Genomic DNA, 21,113 nt, shown 5'->3' with positions numbered 1-21,113 from the left:
GCAATGTGTTGCATCTTTTTGCATGTATACAGGTTAGCATATTGCATGGTGTCATGTTGACATTCATATGGTGACACGTTTAATAATTGCATTTGTCGTGTCTTGTCGTCTGATCTGCTTTATTAAGTGTCGTGTTCGTATTGTGGCAGTTCAATGCGTTTACTAAACACGTCTTATTTGGGTTTTGCCATATTCGTGTTATATCCTAACTCGACATATGACACAATTAACATGACACTACATGAATTGTTAGTTGTACCTTTAGTAACATGATCACTCACAAAAATCAATGATGAAAAAAGAATGTCCAAAGTCTTTGAATTTTCGCGGTCTTTAAGGACCGCTCGACAAAACTTTCACTTAATTTTTTTTTCTGAACAAAGAAAAAAAGGAATTGCTAAAAGTGTACAGGTCTCTTGGCCTTATATCTCCAAGAAAACCTGAGCTTTCCTGACAAGCTGATACGTTGCTCACTCTTCCAATGGCTTGGAACATGGTACTATCCCTCTTGCTTAACTTCAATCAATCTTAGACCGTCTTTGTTCTTGCTCCCTCTCTCTCTCTCTCTCTCTCTCTCTCTCATGTTCTTTTCTCTCTTTGTGTGAATGTTGCTTCTCTATTCGTTTTGGGGTCGGTTGCTTCACTTCTTTTATTGGTTCAAATTCGGAAAAATCTATTTCATGTTGGCCCCACATGCCAATAATTTTATATAAGATGAATCTATGATATGATGTTACCAAGCTATTCACTTCAAATTTTCAAATTTATATTATTATTGATTGATATATTGTTTGCAAAATAGAGCTATAATTTTTTAAATGACACCAAATGAGCATAACGCGCTAGTATTAAGTTACTAATGATATATGAAATACTTGGACACTGTACTCGAGTTCTTTTTCGGGTCATTTTTTATTACAATTTTGTTGGCATAACATTCAGCTCTTGAACCAATGAACAAAGAAGAATGCGAAATATTCAAAAAAATAAAAGATGATTTAGAAAAAAAAAAACATAGCAAAGAAGGGAATGAAGTGTATGGGCTTACTTTTAGAAGAAAGCAGCAATATTTAGAGGTAACGTCCAAAAGGCTTTTGAATTATGAATTCAGGACACATAGAAACCTTCATGAACACAAATTAAAAGTAAAAAAAGAGAATGAAGTGTTATCAATTTTCCTCTTTCTCCGACTCTGCCCTTTGTGCATGGCAATCTAAGGACGAAAGTTGGAACAAAAGATGCTTTTCTGCTGCATAAAAGGATCGATGAACTAATCTCTACAAAAAAGTATGAACATGAATCTGGTACCACGAAAGAAAAAATGAACATGAAATCTTTTATTAATTGGTAATTGATGGACTAGGAGCAGTTGCATATGCTTTTAGCTGTCGCTTTATCTTATTTTGGACCTCACCCTATTCAAGTCAAACTCGTTGGCTTGATCCACTCACGAGTAACGTGTACATTAATTTTTCATTTTGGCTATAAAGAACTACAATCAGTATATTGCATTCAATTAAAAATATAAGCATACGTTCGGTTTTTATTTGGTTATTGAAAATTAGAATTTGATATATCAATCAAAAGATAATAATTGATTTGAAACGGAATTAGAAATGTGTGAAAGACGTCAAGAAAGGTCCGAGCTAGTAATTGTGGATGTGCTTTTGTATTTTAATCTTGTTTAAAATTGTCATATTCTTAATGAAGTTGGAAATGTGAGATAAAGATAAACAAATGCTTGTGGTTATTTATGTTTCATCTATTCCACGCCGGCACCACGTGCTCCCATTCCATGTGAAATGAATTTATTTTGAACCATCGAGCCTTTCATTTCAAATTTTCAAATCTAAAGAGTTGATTGTTATCTTGTCTGTAAAATAGAGCTATAATTTGTTAGATGGCACCGAACGGAGGAGCGGATGCTCCCCCAGTTCTCTCTTTTTATGGACTCTTTTTCTTCTTATTGAGATTAGTGAATACGAGCATAGAGACACAAGAAGCACCGCAAAGGAACGACCTGAAATGAGACGGTGCATCTCTATGTTTGCATTGCTCTGACTTTGCCCTTTCTCCATGTTAGTCTGAACGATTAGCAATTAGGTATTGATTTGATGTAAGGAGGAGAAGAAGATAGGAAAGGAAGAAAAAGGAAGCTGCTGAGGAAAATTCAGAGACGACTAAGGTTTGAAACAATGGCGTTGAGTGCTTGTCCCCATTTTTGTTGGAGGGCCCACCTTGAGAATATCACCGTAAAGATTTTTTTATCCAATTAAATGGAAGTAGAATAGAACTATCGGCTAAATTTGTGATAAGTCAGGTTAAATTGATTAGTCATGTTTTGAAGAACGAATTTATTGTTTGTAACAAAAGAGGTGAAAGAAATGAGTGATATAAAGCTGGGTGAATCTCCTACTCTGTGTGTGGCTCTATTTATTTGATTGTTTTCATGTGTGCATCATAAGATCAACTAGGTTTTTTTTACTTGCTATTGGATATCATGTAAAAGATCTTAAGAAGATTACTCATTTGGAATGTTCTATATGGAGGTAAAATTGTCAAATTAAATCTCCTTAAGAGAAGACTTACTCTTAAGATGATTAGTTTTAGGATGAGTAGGTTCTAACCTAAGAATCGGGAAGTTATTCCGTAATAATCGGTTCTCCGTTTTTGTAACCGAGAACCAAACTAGTCGACCCCGGAAGCAACCTACTTTTATTTTTATGTTTTATTTTTCTATAAATTGATCTAGGACCTTCAAACACAGAGAAACCTCATGACATATAAAAACTAATGGTCTCTGGATTCAAGCGAAATGTGGCAATTTTGCGCGCGATAGAGTCTAGCGCGCTTGCATACCTGCTCGTTCTAGTTCAACAAAAGATCAAATACCGAATTACAATGCAACTAACAATCAAAAAGCAAGGCCATCATAGGATTAGCCACATCTAAAGTCGAAAACAAAAGGGCTTTCTTCTTTCACCGAAGTCAAAATCTGAGCTGGGGACATACCTCGTTAACAGGCAACAACGGCCCCAAAAGAGAGAATAGAAGACCCTCTTCTGCTATTCAGCAGCCACCCCACATCTCCTATAGACTAAAAGGGCCGCAGAACACACTTAGCTCAGCCGATTATTCCGATAACAAAGTGACAGAATCAACAGAAACGACACGCTAATAAGGGATGAAAAAGTGATTACCTTCCGCGAGCTGAGGTGCGAAGAGAGGCGCGAGATCGGGAAGAGGAGACCCTGAACAAGCTTGGGCGAGAACTTTGAAGAGGGAAAAGAACAGAGAAAGCGAGTGAGGACTAATCAGTAGACGATAGTCTCGAATGGTTTCTGCAAGAGAGGCCGAATGCGAAAGATAAAGTGAGAAAAGAGAGAGAGAGAGACAGTAGTAGACGATAAGTCTCGAATTATAATTGACGGACAGGTATCCCTCTATTGCTGATTGACTGGTAGCAATGAAGTTGTTTTCAGATGGCAAACCAAAGTCAAGCCACACAATGTGGACCAGAGTAAGGAATGACCACTTTTGTTCATATCCACACTTTAAAAACCATTTTGTTAAACACATAAATGTGGATCTAACCGGCTTGTGAATCTTCCATTTTATCATTCATTATCAAAGACATTCTTACTTCCTGTACATACTACATTCTCCTCCCCTGCCCTAAACATGCATAAATTGTATTGTCAAATCTGTCGTAGGTCAGTAACTTTCTACGCTATATACACGTAAAAGTCACGTCTTTGTCGTAAGTAGTTAAATTGCGTGAAAACCACACTTTATGACAAGTTTCTGTTATTCAATCTGCAAAGATAAAGTCCACTTAAAAATTGTCCACATATTAAATATGTGTAAGTGCATTGAAACCAGCAGCTTTGCTCACTTTCAAGTTTTCCATTGTAACCAGCACAAAAAAATAGTACAATTGTGAATTTTTCATAATTTCCGAAAAACATTTTAATTTTGTCATTTTCCAGAAATTACGAAAATTGCCAATATAATGGAAAATGGTTTTATGGACATCCAAAAACTCCCTAGTTCATCTGATCTGTTCAGATAAATTTTTGTTGTTGACAATTCTGGTCCATAGCCTTTGAAAGGTTTTGTGCAATTATTGAAGAGAATAGACCAGCACCATTGATATTTGGAAAAATCTAGATTTTAACTGTTTTCAAGGAAAAGGAAAAAAAGCATTATTTATGCAAAAAAGTGAGTATTTCGGATGTCTCGGGCTTTAAGTAATTTTGGACAATCGGGGTACCTGTGGGCCGATGGACTTCGGGTCTAGAAAGGTATTTTCGTAATTTTAATCGGACGGGCTTTTCGTCCCGAGGGAATTTCGCAAGTAGTATTCTGTATGCATTAAAAGGACGCTAGGTGTTGTGCGATGAGTAAGAATCGAATGTTTTTTTTTCCTATCAATTGTAACAGTTAGGAGAATGAAGGTCGGGCTTACCTCGAGGAGATGCAGCGATGAAATTACTGTGATGGGTTTCAGTGTTTGAGAGTAAGAAGTTGCCTCGAAGCAGCAAATTCAAGTTGTGCGGTACGATCCGAGGATTCACACCTTCGCGCCTCAACCCGGACCCGGACCGACTCGATTCGGAAAGACACCGAGGCAAATTTTTGCAGATCTCAGGTCAGAACACCCACGAGAAAGGACAAGTGGCTACTACGAAAATCACCAACGACGGACAAGGGAACTCAATATCTTTCGATAAGATCGCAGCTCTTCTCCGGTGTATCTGGAAATCCAGAGACGACCTCAGTGTGCTCCGACGAAGAACACCCCCCCCCCAAAACCCAGGAAGCCTAATATGCCTCGGCGGAGCCTATGATCAGAAATTATAGCAAGCGGAACGCTGAAAGTTCGAAAGTTTGACACGATTCGAGTTGATTTACCTGCGAATCGGTGCCCGCCGAAGAAACCGGTCCCTCAAGGTGAAATATCGATGGGGGGTCCTCTAAAGCCGGTGTGGTTCGGAAGTGGCGATTGCAGGTGTTCTTGGCGACGCCTCAGGTGTACTGCTCGATGGGATTCGCGACGAAGAAATCACCTGCTTGCTCGTCCGATTCAAGCCGATGCTCTCGCTCTCTGGTAGTGGTAGATGGCTATTGATGCACTTTCAGATCTAGAAGTAGTAAAAGAGAAGCTTGGTACTCGGGAGTCGGACGACGCGGTACTGGTTGACTCTCTCTCTTGCTGGAACGTAATGAGGTGGGGGCATGGGAGGTGGAGGCACTTTGTGTCTTGGACGCCCCGAGCCCAGTTGGCTAATTTCAAGAGTATATCCGTGGCCCATCGGTGGAAGAACGGCGAATCAATTTGCTGATTGGGTAGCTAAAACCCAACATTTGAATACTCTTTCTTCCGAAAAATTATCAAAAAAATCCTAAACTTAGTGTAATTATGCCAAATTCAGTCCAAATTTTTTTTTTGTCAATTCAATTTTAAACTTTTTGAATTTATACCAATTCAGTCAATCCGATCAATTTTGGCTGACCAACGTTGACGTAAACACCGGCCACCCAGGCGACGCTGATATAGCAATTTTTTAATATACTTTTTATTAAATTTTTTACCTTTGATTGTTGTGCCCAAGAGCAAATGTCCAGTGAAGTAAGCCTTGCCGGCTGTGGGTGATGGCGCCCATGGCCTCGCCCAGATTTGGGGAGGCAGAGCAAGGGATTCGCAGCCCACGCCCTGTGGCTAGCGAGCTTGGACGATCCTCGCTGGCCATAGCTCGCCGGCCATAGTGGAAAAAAAAGAAGGAAAAAAAAAGATAATAAATTAATAAATTAATATAAAAAAATTCCAATAAAAATTAAAAATCGTCACGTTAGCATCGACCGATGCTGATGTGGGCGCTGGCCAACGTCCACGTTAGTATCGGCCTGCCAAAATTGGCTAAATGGACTGAATTGATACAAATACAAAATGTTTAGGACTGAATTGACACAATTATATTAGGTTTAGGACTTTTTTGATAATTTTCCCCTCTTTCTTCTTCTTGATTAGCCCAGCCCCCCAACTTCTTTGGATTTTGTCTAGAACTTCTAATGATAAATAAAAGTAGTATTTCTTACCCCAAAAGAAGAAAAAAATCCTAAAGCTGTCAAAACCAAATATTTCAGTACAAAAACGAGGGTTTGAGTGATTTATGGTGATTGGCGTTTCTCCTCTTCAAGCACAAGCACTTGGGACTTTAAATAAAAGCTTTTACTTATTCTCTGAAGACGCGCAATCTTGTGGTGGAATTGCCTTTTCTTCGACGAGGCAATTGTACTTCTTTCTAACCCTCGCCTTTTTTACCAAGACCCACCAAAACAATCCCTTGCTCTAAATGGGCAGGACTACCTCAATTTAGGCTTGAAAGGATATTTTGTTACTCTCTTTGTAATTGGACCGCTTGGCCACTCGAATCAAAGTGAAAGATGGGCGACCTTTGGCTTTACCCGCCCCATGAACAGAGAATCGATACTTTTACGTCGGAAGAATTATTTATTTTCCTCATGCTATTTCAAAAGAGGCGTGCAATCATCTCCTTTACTTGGCAACTTTGGCAAGGTGTCCATATTGGAAATTACTTCTTCTCTTGCCTCAAAAGATGAGCCAGATGTGCTTGGGTACACGCAATCCTATCGTGGACTTGCGCGTCTTTGATGAGAAAATTTACTTCTTTAACCGACTAACTCTCACCTTTTGTTAGTTCTCTTTGTAGTGGGATTACTCGGCCGTGCAAATCAAAGTGAAGATGGACATCATTGTGCTTTCCCTTTCCCGTTGAAATGAAAGCCTCTCACCGCTAGAGACATTGAAAAATGGTCAAAAATCTACTTTTTAACTCATATTTAGTGACCTGAATCATATATGAATTAGCTAAAATTTAAAAAATAGATTGTTATGAATTTAAAGTAAAAAAAATTAATACGATATATATTTTAATGAGTCTGAACCATGTGTATATGCAATTCATGTTAATTGAAAAAGAGAAAATATTAATGATTTTTTAATTTGCTTTAACGTGGCAAGTTGGCCTGACGCTCGAGTGTGGTACCCCCTAGCACGTGGAGCCACTATATGCGGCATGACAACTGCAGAGCTTTTTCTTCACTTGCCTATTGCTTTGACTAATGATTGAGTGACACGCCATTCGTTTCCCTACTCATTAAAAAATGCATATTAATATATAAACATAAAAATGTCAATTTAAAAAAATTTACTTTTGTTTTGCTTATACACAACAACAGAAAAGAAATTTGAGATACATCTCGTAGATTTATAACTTCAGTACGACATGCAAGTCCTGTGGTTGCAAAGGAGCCTTCACACATATTCCTGCAACGGTCAAGAATGGCTCAGCCCCAAAAAAGAACTAAGTAAAAGAAAGGGAAAAGACCACAAAAAATCTCAAATTTTGCCACCTGTGACACATTTACCCTGAACCTTTTTTTTGTGACACCAAAAATCCCAAACTATGCTATTTGTAACACATTTACCCCAATGTACTTTAGTCCATGGGCATTTTCGTCTTTTTTGCTTTTTCTTTTTTTTTTTCCTTTTTTTTTCCTTTCCGGCGAGGGTGGCCCTCGCCGGCATTGGGCGAGGGTCGCCCTCGCCTGAGTTGGGCGAGGGCCACCCTCGCCTGGGTCGGGCAAGGGTTGCCCTCGCTCGCCCGGGCGAGGCGACCTTCTCCTGACACCGGCGAGGGTCGCCCTCGCCAGATCCAGCGAGGGCCGCCCTCGCCCGACTCAGACAAAGGCAACCCTCGCCCGACGCTGGCGAGGCGACCCTCGCCTGAGTCGAGCGAGGGCCGCCCTCGCTCACCCATGCGAGGGCCACCCTCACCCTCGCCCGATGCCGGCGAGGGCCACCCTCGCCGGAAAGGAAAAAAAAAAAGAAAAAGCAAAAAAGACGAAAATGCCCATGGACTAAAGTACATTGAGGTAAATGTGTCACAAATAGCATAGTTTGAGATTTTTTGGTGTCACAAAAAAAAGTTCAGGGTAAATATGTCATAAGTGGCATAATTTAAGGTTTCTGGTGGTCTTTTCCCTAAAAGAAAAGCCTCCCACCAAACAAACCCAAGGGGGGTCAAATTAAACCAGAAAAACTAATGAGGGGGCCAAAATAGAACTTAAAACAAACTTCTAGTGCGAAAATGGAATTGTCAGAAAAATTTAAAAAAAAAATTGGCTCCAATCTCTCCATTCTCCGCCGTATAAAAAGGAAAAAGAAAAACATCAATCCCGCCATCGCTGGGAAGGTATTCGAACAAGAGCACTTCGAGTGTGCTCTATTGATCAATTCGATTCTGACTTGTGCATCATCAATCCTCCGAAATGCTCGAACAAGTTGAAATTCCATGAGCAAGGCTTGCAAATAGAGAAAGCTCGGTTACTGAGCTTGGCTCTCGAGTTCGGCTTCGATGACTAGTCCGCCAACAAGTGCTTGGACCGTCTCATTTCGCTCTACGATACATGAATCATCACTTTGTCGCCCATTTTTATTGCTGATTAGCGTTTGTAGAAATAGTGAAGGTAGTTCTCGTCCCCACGACACGATGACGATGGTTGTGGAATAGTATGCTTTTTTTGTCAAAATAACATTTCATTCATTTCCACAAAAGTACAAGAGAGAAACAACAAGACAATTCCCAAACAACTTCAAAATAAAACAAACTCCAGATAACAAAATGAATCATCAGAACAAGGTTAGGGATCACACGCCTAAAGAGTATATCTGGGACTTCTTCAAATCAAAATTGGCTGCCAATCACCGAATCTGTCTTTAGTAATGAGCACACACCAAGATTTCCAACTATTGCTATGGCTTTATTCTACTTGAAGAGAATGATTAGGATGAACCCTTTGCCTTCAACTCCCTGTTTCACACACAACTCTTGGGAGTTGTGGAGACGATGAAGAAGCTTTGCGCCACGGCCATTGACATGATCGATCGGATGAATTCAAAGGGAACTACTCCCATCGTTTTTAGTCTTAGCATATGGAGGACATAGTGAAGGGATTGTGCAGAATTGGTAACGCTAGGGTAGGTATTCGATTGCTAAAGCATATGGAAGACAGAAGCCGGGAGCTAGATGTTGCCATATACACCACGGTCATTGCACATAAAGACCAGTGGCAGAGGCTTTGAAGTTCTTTAACATTATGACTAGCCTGGGAAGTCGCCCAAAGGTTGTCATTATAATTCCTTGTTACATGGCTTATGTTGTATCAAATGGAAAAAAGGCAATGATTTTGTTAATGGGTAAAATGCAATTTACTGTCCATCATTAAAAGATTTGTGTCTTGAAAATGTTTTATTGGTGGACAACCATTGACTTCTCAACAATAGCCGCCGGAAGAGTTATTAATGAATTCGAAAGGACCACAAATGGGGTTTACTAGTTTTCGTTGGCCGATCATAATGAAATTTTGTCACACTTTCATTTTATATCGGTCCAGGCTAAGGACAACTAATAGATCTTGTTTGGCTGAAACAAGAAAAACTGCCTTACTATTCACTAATTATTTGTCTTGGTCTTTTATTGTGGTGTAAGTCTTGGTCCTTGTTATATCTTCCTACTAGGTAACATGGATAAAATCTTGAACTTCATTTGTTTTGCGGAAATTATTAGACCGTGCGATCGCATCAAGGATGTGTGAACCAAACCCTTCGCCAACAGGGAGGATGTTATCATCCTTGAACATAAACATTGGCACAGTTTCTTCATTTATGAGATTGTTTTTTTTTTTAGATAACCGAGGTGTCTGCGGGGCCAGCGAGCTAGGGCTCAAACCAACGGTGATGCCCGACTAGTCCTCGAGGGAGGCTAGCGCAGTATCCCACCGCCACGACCCTCCACTTAAATCACCGATGGGCGAGTTTGAACCCAGGACCTCTCGTGAAAGGAACTGAGCACAAACCAACGCAGCCACTGATGTGTGGGTCATTTATGAGATTGTTGTAGCCTCTAAAGGTCAAGAATACATCATAGGGTTCTAGGTTCCAATGCGCCTCTGTCCGGTTCCCGAGGGAACCGAACCGAGAATCGAGAACCAAACCGAGAATGAGGAACGAACCGAGGAAACCGAGAAAACCCTAAAAAGAAGCCTTTTACTTTTTCCTCATAAGAACTTAGATGTGCTTATCTATAGAGGGGTTTATAACAATCTTTCTTGCAATCAATAAGGGATCAATGTGACTCTTAGGGAGAGATCTATTTCTCTACTAATAGTCACTTATAAAGTTCTAAAAAAGGGATTAAACTGAGACTTAATGAAATTTTTTTTCAAATATTAGCGGCTACATAGAGCAACAACAAAGTTGGATATCACACTAATTTTCCGATACCATTAGATCTATTCTAGTTTCATTTCCTGACAAAAAAAACATATAATATTGGTGTCTTGTTGTAATTCATATCATTCTATGTTGTTGATAGACTAAGAAAATTACACTATAATACGTAATCCGATGAAAATATGCAATGGCGAGTATCATATTATCACAAAATTCCACATCGCATTCAATATATTCAAGGTAGATTTGTTGTGCCCATTAAAACATATTGGAATCCATGGACCTTGTGCTCCGTAGGATAGCAGATATGGTGATTAGTATGGTCATGATCTTCAGTGGAGTTGGTGAAGCTTATGTTGTCACATGTTAACATATGCGGCAATAATCTAGATTTTAATCTCTCACTTGCTTTAATTATATGAATGCCTTCTAATTATATTCCATTATTGTTGTGTATGTGTGAAGTTGATGTATCGAGATAACATGTCAATGAAGGTTGAGGGATGTGAGGACATAACTCCGATTACATGCGAGGGATGTGGATGATTGAGGACTGAAGTTCTATCATATAAGTTTTTATGTTATGTGTTTTGAACTTTTTATTGTTTATTTTATTTTACGTGTTCATCTTTTATGGATTGTTTCTATTGACAAATGAGGAACTTTCATTTTTGTTATTGAGTTCATTTTCATTTTGTTTAACAAAAAATGAAAAAAAAAACCTGATAGACCCTAGAACCGACCTTGGAGTTAGGTTCCAAGGTATGCAAAGTAGGTTCTAGATTCCAACAAAAAATAAGAAACCTGTTCCGACGGAAAGGTTCTAAGTTTCGGGTTCTAAGTTCCAGGTGGAACCCGTAAGGAAACTAAACTGTTCACATCTAGACTCAACCAACATGACTAATTTGCATGTGAGAACCATTTGTAGTGCATATACTAGGTGTAGTGGAAGCAATTACTCTACTCCAAAAAAACAGTAAAGTCACATGGTTGCCCGCAGTTTACGAAACTGATCAATAAATTTTTGTCCATTAGTCACATTTAAAAGATACACCAAAACATAGAACGCACATTCCAAGTAGATGCCAATTCAGAAAACGACAAGCAAATGCTATTCCCCGAAATACTTAAATGATTCTTTGTCCACCTTCTTCTAAGTTAAATTTAAAAACTGCATCAAATGTGCATTCTTTGACCAGTTGAAAAGTGAGATTTCTCTGAAGATGAATCTATCATCTTGATTCTTGCGGTCTTCTCGATATCATTGGTCAATCAATAGGTTGTCATCCTAGAAGTTTCCTTGTCCCATTCATTTTTTTTTTTTGTCCTCTTCCTTGTCCCATTCGTTTAATAACAAATTTTAAAATGTGAAGCCTAGTAAAAGCTACAAAAGTGATGGCACAAAATCATAGATGTATAGCTTTAAACATAGAGGATATAAAGTGAAATCAGGATGGAATATGAAGATGGTTTTGGACTTTTCCTTATTCTAATCATATCAGAGAAATTGCCAAAATCTTCTCAAACTTTGTATCTATATCAAATGCCCTTCTTAGTTTTTGGCATTAGCAGTAATGTTCATTTTTAAGCAAAGATCCTTAACTAAAAGATTACACTATCCCTAGTGTATTTTATGTGCAGGTCACATAATTGATGTGATATTAGCAATCAACTCACCTTGTCCATGTAATATGTATGTCTTTCTATTTGATGCTTAAATGGTGAAAATACTCACTCTTTATTGGCTTGTCGTATCAAGTGGTACAACTGTTACGTGAAATACCTTCTCCCCTACCACATATTCCTCTCTTTCTCTCTCTCCCCACCATATTGCCAATCAACATCAATATCCTTGTCCCTGAAGGATGCCGCCATTCCCCCAATCGACAGCACCGACCCCTCCACAAGTTACCCCCACCTTTGTTTGCACCTCCCTCTCTCTCCCCGCGCCGTGGGCCAACTAAAAATTAGAGGTGTCGAGCTCAAAGCCGCAATGACACCTAACCATATTGGTTGGACGAAATTGTTGATTTGGTGAAATAATTTAAAGAGTTGAGGAGGGCATGGATTGACTTGACCTCTTTCACATTAAAGAGAGCCTTATCCCCAGAGCGACCCCTCCTTTTTGTGCTAATGGGAAATGCTCAATATCAATTATTAATTTCTTCGTAAATTTTCCAACATCATCCACCCGAAGGTTCAATTGGACGATTCAACCAGTTAAGAATAATAATACGGAAGAAAGAAATATAGAATTTGTGTATAGTTCAATATTGCAATAATGAAGAATATATCAATCTATTTATAGGTTTTATTATATAAGATAACATATCGATTAAGTTATGTACTATCAGACAGTGATATTCGCGCAATCTTAAGAGATATGGAGATTTAATAGAAATATCCTAATTATCTCTAACATAGAAAAATATCTTAGAGAAATATCCTAATTATCTTTAACATTTCCTCAAACTCAAAGTGCATAGAAGTCAACTTGAGTTTGGATAAAAAAATCTATCGTTGTACAAGAGGCTGCTGTGCTGCAGAAGGAGGCTACCATGGATGTTGGGCAGGCCATCAACAAAATAGGCTGACACAGAAGCATCACTATCGGACTATACAAACAATGTTGAAATCGACGTTGATTGGAGGATATTAAGACTTATTGAAAAAAAATGACTGAGATGCGAGATCGGGTGCATAATTGTGCACTCGAGCACCTCAGGATCATGCCGAGATAAGAATAATAATGCGGAAGAAAAAAAATAAAATTTGTGTATTTTTCAATATTACAATAGTGAAGAATACATCAGTCAAGATATACATAATCAAACATAGATATACGTGCTCTTGGATGATATGAAGAACCAATAGAAATATCATAATTATCTTTAAGATAGGAAAATATCCGACAGGATTATCCTAATTATCTCCAACACAATCAATTGACCTTTAAATTGGAACCCAAACCGGTTCTTGACACGATTACAAGATCCGATCATTACACGTGAGCAAAAATTGCTAGCTCTCATCGCGATAATGTTGGGATAACGTGGAGGGGTGAGCTGCACTAACTTGGCGGTGATATGGTGGTTACTTGATGCTGACATTATCTTCCCAACGACGATGCAAGGTCGGGCTGCGGCACTAAGGTGGCGGTGAGCGGCGCTAACTTGTCTGATGATCAGTTCGTTTACAAATGAGCGTCGAAGGGGGGCGGGGTATGATGGCACAGATTGGACGAGTTTGTGTCGTCCAGGCGCGTGAGGCTTTCGTCCATGGTGGAGTTATGTCACGGTGGGCGTCGATTTAGCAACTTGATTCTCGGATTCAAAGTCTTTCGTAGTAGATCGCTGCGGAGGCTGTCTCAACGGGTGATGGCAAGTTTCGATTGAAGGGTTATGCTTGCAAGAGACGAATGAACTGAAGGCCTTTTGTACATAACCGGAATGTCGATTATACTCCATATTCTGAAGGGAGGTTTTCAGCTCGTAATTTTGTCGGATAAATGGGTGTCTCGTATGATTTTTACTCTTAAAATTAACTATTTAGAGTTTGAAATCAGGTTTTGATTTAACGTTAAACATCTCAAATTTTAAAACTCCATATTCTGAAGGGAGGTTTTCAACTCGTAATTTTGTCAGATAAATGGGTGTCTCGTATGATTTTTTACTCTTAAAATTAACTATTTAGAGTTTGAAATCAGGTTTTGATTTAATGTTAAACATCTCAAATTTTAAAACTCGGAGACAGAAATTCAAAGCTGGCGTTTTAATATGGTTCATAGTAAGAAGAATTTCTTCTTGAATATCTATGGGTTGTTTTACACGTGAAAATGAGAAAACATGGTCTTCGTCTTCTGCAGTACTGCTTGGTGATTGGATTTGGTCGTTGAATGTGGAAACAAAGAAATAATCTTCATCCTCAATGGCAGAAAAACAATTAAAGAAGAAGAAGAAGAAGAAGATTTGAATAGAAGGCACGCGGTTTAAGAAATTGTCGAAGAAATTATGGTCCATTATTAGAAGATATGGCAAAAATTGGAACGCTATTTATCATCCATTATTAAAAGATTTGCATCTTGGACAATGTTTTATGGGTCCACAACCATTGACTTGTCAAAGATAGTTGCGGGACGAATTATTGAAACCAACTAGATTATTCCGTCAATGAATTCTAAAGGACCACAAATGGATTTTATTGTTTGCTAGCCAATCATAATCAAATTGTTCATTTTATATCGATCTAGGCCGAGGATAATTAATAAGTCGGATTTGGCTGAAAAAAGAAAAATTAGTAAGTCTGCCTCACCGGGCACTAATTATTTGTCTTGGTCTTTCATTATGGTGTGAGTCTTGGTCTTTGTTTTTTATTTGTTTCGCTAGGACTAGGACGAGTCTTGGTCTTTGTTAATACCTGCCAGAAGGCTAACATGGATTGGAACCTTAGATGGTGGCAATCTCCCTAAGGTTAAGAATCAATAATTGCCTTTTAAAATATGGTTGTGGGTAATGATAGAGAAATACACTATTATTAAATTAATTAATGTGTGGTAAAAGCATAACAATTATAATATTATTTCAATTTAAAAAACAGAATTAGGTAGGAGGACCACTTTTGTTTATGGATGTGCTTACGCAATACCATCATTAGATTATTGTTGTTATTAGTTGTAATCTCGTTGAGCCGATTCAATGAATCCTCACGTTTCGTGTGTATCTTCGTGAATGCAGCCAACACTCGAAAGACCATGGAAACTTCTGGCGATTATGACAAAAAGGTAAACAAGACGATAATTAAATGCTTAGTTCTTGAAAATGCTGTATTGTTTGACGAACGTTACTTTTCAACTTGGTTGAGGGAAGAAAACGACAAGTAGATGCTAATCCTGGAATTTGTTAAATGATTCTTGTCCACCTTCTTCTAAGTTATAAACTTCATCCAACATGCCAGTATAATATTTGACCAATTATAAACTGCATAACATAGTATTTTCCTTTCGATAAAACCATGCAATGCACTAAATAAACCACATAGCCCAACCACATATTTCCTCAACCCACACACTTTGAGAATTAAGAGAAAATTAAACCATTTCATGGCATCTTATTTAATAAGATTGGATCAAGCATTGAATGGATTCGAGTTAGATTGTTATTTTGGCCATGCGTCGAAAATGTTTATATGGGTGAACTATTTTTAGTATACCTCATATCGGCATGTTGTATTATGATATATGGAAATTGGATTAGTGCTACTACGCCTTGAGATATGATATATATTCCCAGGCTCGTTTTGTTTTGGGCTTAATCACAATAAATGTGATTTCTGAGCTTAACTACCACCGATGTAGTTTTCGGGCCTTATCACTTGGCGAAGTGTGACTAGGACTGAGCACCGGGGCATGCTTGTGCCAGCACGACTTGGGCACAGTTGGCATGGGCCTAGATACTTAACAAAAATTAATTTAAGCAAAATTAAATTCAAAACAATTGTAATATTTTTTTTCAAATAATGGTTATAATGAAAAATTATTTGAGGGACATTAATAAATAAACACTCATTCAGTTAAACCAAATTGAAACACAGGTGCATCTTCAAATAATTTGAAAAAAAATTACACTTAGTGGTGCTCTAACAATTATTACACTCAAACAACCGTGTTCTTCACCGTGATTCGGATAGTACAGTACGGTCGATGTTCTCATGTCATGTTAGGCACCGATCCTCGAAAGTCAATCATCGTCTATTGTCCGTACGCCGTGCACGTGCCTTAAAACTAAGCACTTGATGATTCTTATATACCAATGGGTGTAGAGTGTTTTACTTGATCTTTTTTGTATTTGTGTTATGCATCTACCAATTCCTCTATAGGGATAGCCATTAATTTCCGAACTTTCTACCTATTTTTCCTATTATTTGTAATTAATTGTATCATAGGGTTGCACATACTTTAGTCTTTAGCTTAGCATTAATATTTAGATTTCCCCGTTATCTCTAAAAAGTAGATTACAAAAATTTTGTAGAATCTAGTAATATTGCTAAACCTCTCACTTATCATCCCGTCTTTGCATCAAATCATTTTCTTTCATGTCGCTCTCAAGGGAAAAGTGTCTGAAAAGTTCTAAATCTTTTGCATTAGTGCCAATTTAGTCATAAACTTTTTTTTGGTGTCAATTCAGTTCTAAACCTTTTGTCTTTATGCCAATTCAGTCCTTCTAGCTAATTTTAGCAGGATTTTGCTGACGTGGATTATGGCTGGCCTGCGTGGCACCGCCAACGATGACGTGGACAACTTTTAATAATATTTTAAATATTTTACAATTTTTTATTTTCTTTTTTTTTTCCTTTCTTCTTCCTCCAGCCGGTCGCTGCTTCGGCGACCGGCTGGAGGCCAGGGAACCTCTCGCGAGCCAACAGCCATTGGCGAGGGTCAAGCCTTGCTGGAGGCTAGGGGGCCTCTGGTGAGCCCCGCCTACCACTAGCAAGGCTCGCCCTTGCTAGTGACAGCGACGGGAGCCTCGCCCAGGCCAGCGTGAGGCTCAAGCCCTCACCGGGGCTCGCCCTCGGGCAAGTGGGGGTCGGCCTTACCCAGGCCAAATTTGGCGAGGCCACCCTCGTGCAGGCCACGGCGGCCTCGCCAGATCTGGCGAGGGGAGTCCTTGCCAAGCCACACTGAGCCAGCCTGTCCGGCTATGGCCATTGGCCGGTCACCGGAGGAAGGGAGGAAGAAAGAAAAAAAATCAGAAAAAAATTAAAATATTATTAAAAATTATCTATGTCAACGCCGGTGGTGCCACATAGGCCGACTGGCATCCACGTCAGTAAAATCCGACCAAAATTAGCCGATTGAATTGGCACTAGTTCAAAATGTTTATGACTAAATTGACAGCAATGCAATAAGTTTATGACTTTTCTGACACTTTTCCCTCACTCTCACACTTGCCCATCCACTACTAAAGTGATTGATTCCACGAATTGCTTTGAGCTTTTGACCTTTTCTGATAAACAAATGCAAAAAAATGGTGGATTGCTAGAAGGGCGACGATGCTTTATTCTACTCGAAGAGGATGATCAGGATGAACCCTTTGCCTTCATCTCCCTGTTTCCCCCAACTCTTGGGGGGTTGTGGAGAAGATGAAGAAGCATTGCGCCACCGCCATTAAGATGATCGATCGGAGGAATTCGAAGGGAATGACTCCCAACGTTTTTAGTCTCAGCATTTTGACGAATTTGCCTCTGCCAATTTGAAAAGGTCCTATCTTGGACTTGAACCCACAACTGTTGGTAACGCTAGGGTAGGTATTCGATTGCTAAAGCACATGGAAGACAGGCTGGGAGGTCGATTGTCATATACACCACGGTTATCGCACAGTAAGACTCGTGGCAGAGGCTTTTGAAGTTCTTTAACATTATGACTAGCCTGGGTCGCCCAAATGTTGCTACTCATAATTCCTTGATACATGGCTTATGTTGTATAGGCAAATGGAAATAAAGCAATGATTTTATTAAAGAATAGAGCGCAATTTACTGTCCATTGTTAAAAGATTTGCGTCTTGGAAATGTTTTGTTTGGTCAATGACCATTGACTTTTCAATGATAGTCACGCAAAGAGTTATTAATGAATTCAAAAGGACCATAAATGGGGTTTACTGTTTTTTTTGTTGGCCGATCGTAATGAAATTTGGTTGCACTTTCAATTTATATCGATCTAGGCCAAGGAAAACTAATAGATCTTCTTTGTCCAAAACAAGAAAAATTAATAAGTTGACCTCGCTATTCACTAATTATCTGTCTTGGTCTTTTATTGTGGTGTAAGTCTTGGTCTTTGTTATATATTCCATCTAGGTAACATGGATAAAATCTTAAACTCCATTTGTTTTGCGAAAAACATTAGACCATGTGATCGCATCAAGAATGTGTGAACCAAACCCTTCGCCAACAGGGTGGCTGTTATCATCCTTGAACATAAACATTGGTACAGTTTCTTCATTTATGAGATTGTCGTAGCCTCTAAATCAAGAATACACCATAGGGATCACTTCCCCACTCCTGTTGGTGTTGGAAAGATGAAGGTAGATGTAGCCTCTAAAGCTCAAGAATACATCATAGGGTTCTAGGTTCCAATGTGCCCCAGTCCGGTTCCCGGGAGAACCGAACCGGGAAACGGGAATTGGACCTAGAATTGGAAACCAAGAAAACCCTAAAAAGAAGCCTTTTACTTTTTCCTCAAAAGAACTTAGATGTGTTTTTCTATAGAGGGGTTTGTACTAGTCTTTCTTGCAATCAACAAGGATCTATGTGACTCTTAGGGAGAGATCTAATTCTCTACTAGTAGTCACTTATAAAGTTCTAACAAAGGGGTTAGACTGAGACTTAACAAAAAAGGTTTTCATATATCAGCGATCACATAGAGCGACAACAAAGTTGGATATCACACAAATTTTTTGAGACTGTTAGATCTATTCTAGTTTCATTTCCTGAAAACAAATATATAACATTGGTGTCTTGTTGTAATTCATATCATTCTATGTTGTTGATAGACTGAGATAAATTACCCTACTATATATTATCTGGTGAAAATATGCAATGGCGAGTATCATACTATTACAAAATTCCACATCGCATTCAATATATTCAAGGTAGATTTGTTGTGCTCATTAAAACATATTGGAATCCATGGACCTTGTACTCTGTAGAATAGTGGATACGGTGATTAGTATGGTCATGATCTTCACTGGAGTTGGTGAAGCTTACGTTGTCACATGCTAACATGTATGGCAATAATCTAGCTTTTGATATCTCACTTGCTTTAATTATATGAATGCAATCTAATTATATTCAATTATTGCCGTGCATGTGTGAGGTTGACGTATCAAGATAACATGTCAATGGAGGTCGAGGGATATGAGGACATAACTCTGATTACATGCGAGGGATGCAGATGATTGAGGACTGAAGTTCTATAATATAGGTTTTATGCTACGTATTTTGAAATTCTTATTATTTATATTATTTTATGTGTTCATCTTTTATGGATTGTTTCTATTTGACATATGAGAAATGTTCATTTTTTTTATTGCGTTCACTTTCATTTTGCTTAACTAAAAAAAAAAATGAACCTGTTAGCCCTTGGAACCGATCCTAGAACCTGTAACATGGTAGATTCTAGGTTTTAAGGTACATAGAGTATGTTTCAAGTTCCAAAAAGTAAAGAACCTGTTCTGATAGATAGGTTCTAGGTTCCAAGTAGAACCTATAAAAATCTAGAACCGTTCACTCCTAGACGCAACAAATATGACTGGCTTACATGTGAGAACCATTTGTAGTGCATATACTGGGTGTAGTGGAAGCAATTACTTTACTCCAAAAAAACAGTAAAGTCACATGGTTGCCCGCGGTTTACGAAACTAGTCAGTAAATTCTTGTCCATTGGTCACGTTTAAAAGATACTCCAAAACATAGAACGCGCATTCTGAGTAGATGCTAATTCAAAAAATGACAAGTAGATGCTATTCCCCGAAATACTTAAATGATTCTTTGTCCATCTTCTTCAAAGTTAAATTAAAAAACTTCATCAAATGTGCATTCTTTGACCATTTGAAAAGTGAGATTCCTCCTAAGATGAATCAATCACCTTGATTCTTGCGATCTTCTCAATGTCATTGCTCAATCAATAGGTTGTCATCCTAGAAATTTCCTTGTCCCATTTATTTAATAACAAATTTTAAAATCTGAAGCCCAGTAAAAGCTACACGAGTGATGGCACAAAATCATAGATGTATAGCTTTAAACATAGAGGATATAAAGTGAAATCGGGATGGAAAATGAAGATGTTTTTGGACTTTTCCATATTGTAATCATATCAGTGAAAATTTCCAAAATCCTCTCAAACTTTGTATCTATATCAAATGCACTTCTTAGTTTTCAACATTTGCGGTAATGTTCGTTTTTAAGCAGAGATCTTTAACTAAAAAAAAAAACACTGCCCCTTTACTGTAGAAGTGTATTTTATGTATATGTCACACGATTGATGTGATATTAGCAATCAATTCACCTTACCTGTATAATATGTATGTCATTATATTTGATACTTAATTAGTGAGAATACTCGCTTTTTATTGATTTGTCACATCACGTGGTACAAGTGTCACATGAAATATCTTCTCCCCTTCCACATCATTCCTCTCTTTCTCTCTCTCCCCACCGCATTGCCGATCAACATCAATATCCTTGTCCCTAAAGGACGCCACCACTGCCCCGATCGACGCCACCGATCCCTCCACAAGTTACCCCCACCTTTGTTTTTATCTCCTTCTCTCTCCCCATGCCGTGGCCTGACTCAAAATTAGAACCGTCGACCTCAAAGCCGCAATGATGACACCTAACCAGATTGGTTGGACCAAATTATCGATTCGGTAAACAATTTAAAGAGTTGAGGGGGGCATGGATTGACCTGACCTCTTTCACATTAAAGAGAGCTTTATACCCTTGAGCGAGCCCTCATTTTTGTGCCAATGGGCAATGCTCAATATCAATTATTAATTTCTTCATAAATTCTCCAGCATCTTCAGCCCAATGATTCAACCAATTAAGAATAATAATGCAAAAGAGAGAAGTATAGAATTTGTGTATAGTTCAATATTACAATAATGAAGAATATATCAGCCTATTTATAGGCTTTATTATATAACTCTCTAAGATAGCATAAATATTAAGATATGCACAGTTAGATGGGGATATTCGTGCAATCTTAAGAGATATGGAGGATTAATAGAAATATACTAATTATCTT

The 21,113-nt window shown here is 38.5% G+C and overlaps 2 protein-coding genes across 3 annotated transcripts in view; both read right to left on the bottom strand.

The window, feature by feature from the left end:
• LOC115662566 (disease resistance protein RPV1-like) overlaps positions 1-5,328 on the bottom strand; it is a 242,019-nt gene extending 236,691 nt beyond the window's left edge. The window contains exon 1 of the mRNA XM_056309517.1: positions 4,915-5,328. The gene's annotated coding sequence lies outside the window, so the exon portion shown is untranslated. The remainder of the gene's footprint in view (positions 1-4,914) is intronic.
• LOC115662822 (disease resistance protein RPV1-like) overlaps positions 1-21,113 on the bottom strand; it is a 207,020-nt gene that overhangs the window by 98,137 nt on the left and 87,770 nt on the right. The window contains exons 4-6 of one of the 2 annotated variants that reach the window (XM_056309531.1): positions 4,469-4,824; positions 4,274-4,365; positions 3,201-3,341 (exon numbers count right to left, since the gene is read on the bottom strand). The gene's annotated coding sequence lies outside the window, so the exon portion shown is untranslated. Of the gene's footprint in view, positions 1-1,048; positions 1,243-3,200; positions 3,342-4,273; positions 4,366-4,468; positions 4,825-21,113 lie in introns of those variants that run through there. The other variant, XM_056309532.1, reaches the window with a different exon arrangement.

The sequence above is a fragment of the Syzygium oleosum genome, unplaced genomic scaffold (assembly GCF_021117445.2).
Source record: "Syzygium oleosum isolate NSW1041296 unplaced genomic scaffold, Sole_v2.1 Sole_v2.03, whole genome shotgun sequence".
NCBI lineage: Eukaryota > Viridiplantae > Streptophyta > Magnoliopsida > Myrtales > Myrtaceae > Syzygium > Syzygium oleosum.
The sequence above is the reverse complement of the archived record's forward strand: the minus strand, read 5'-3'. Positions and strand labels throughout refer to the sequence as shown.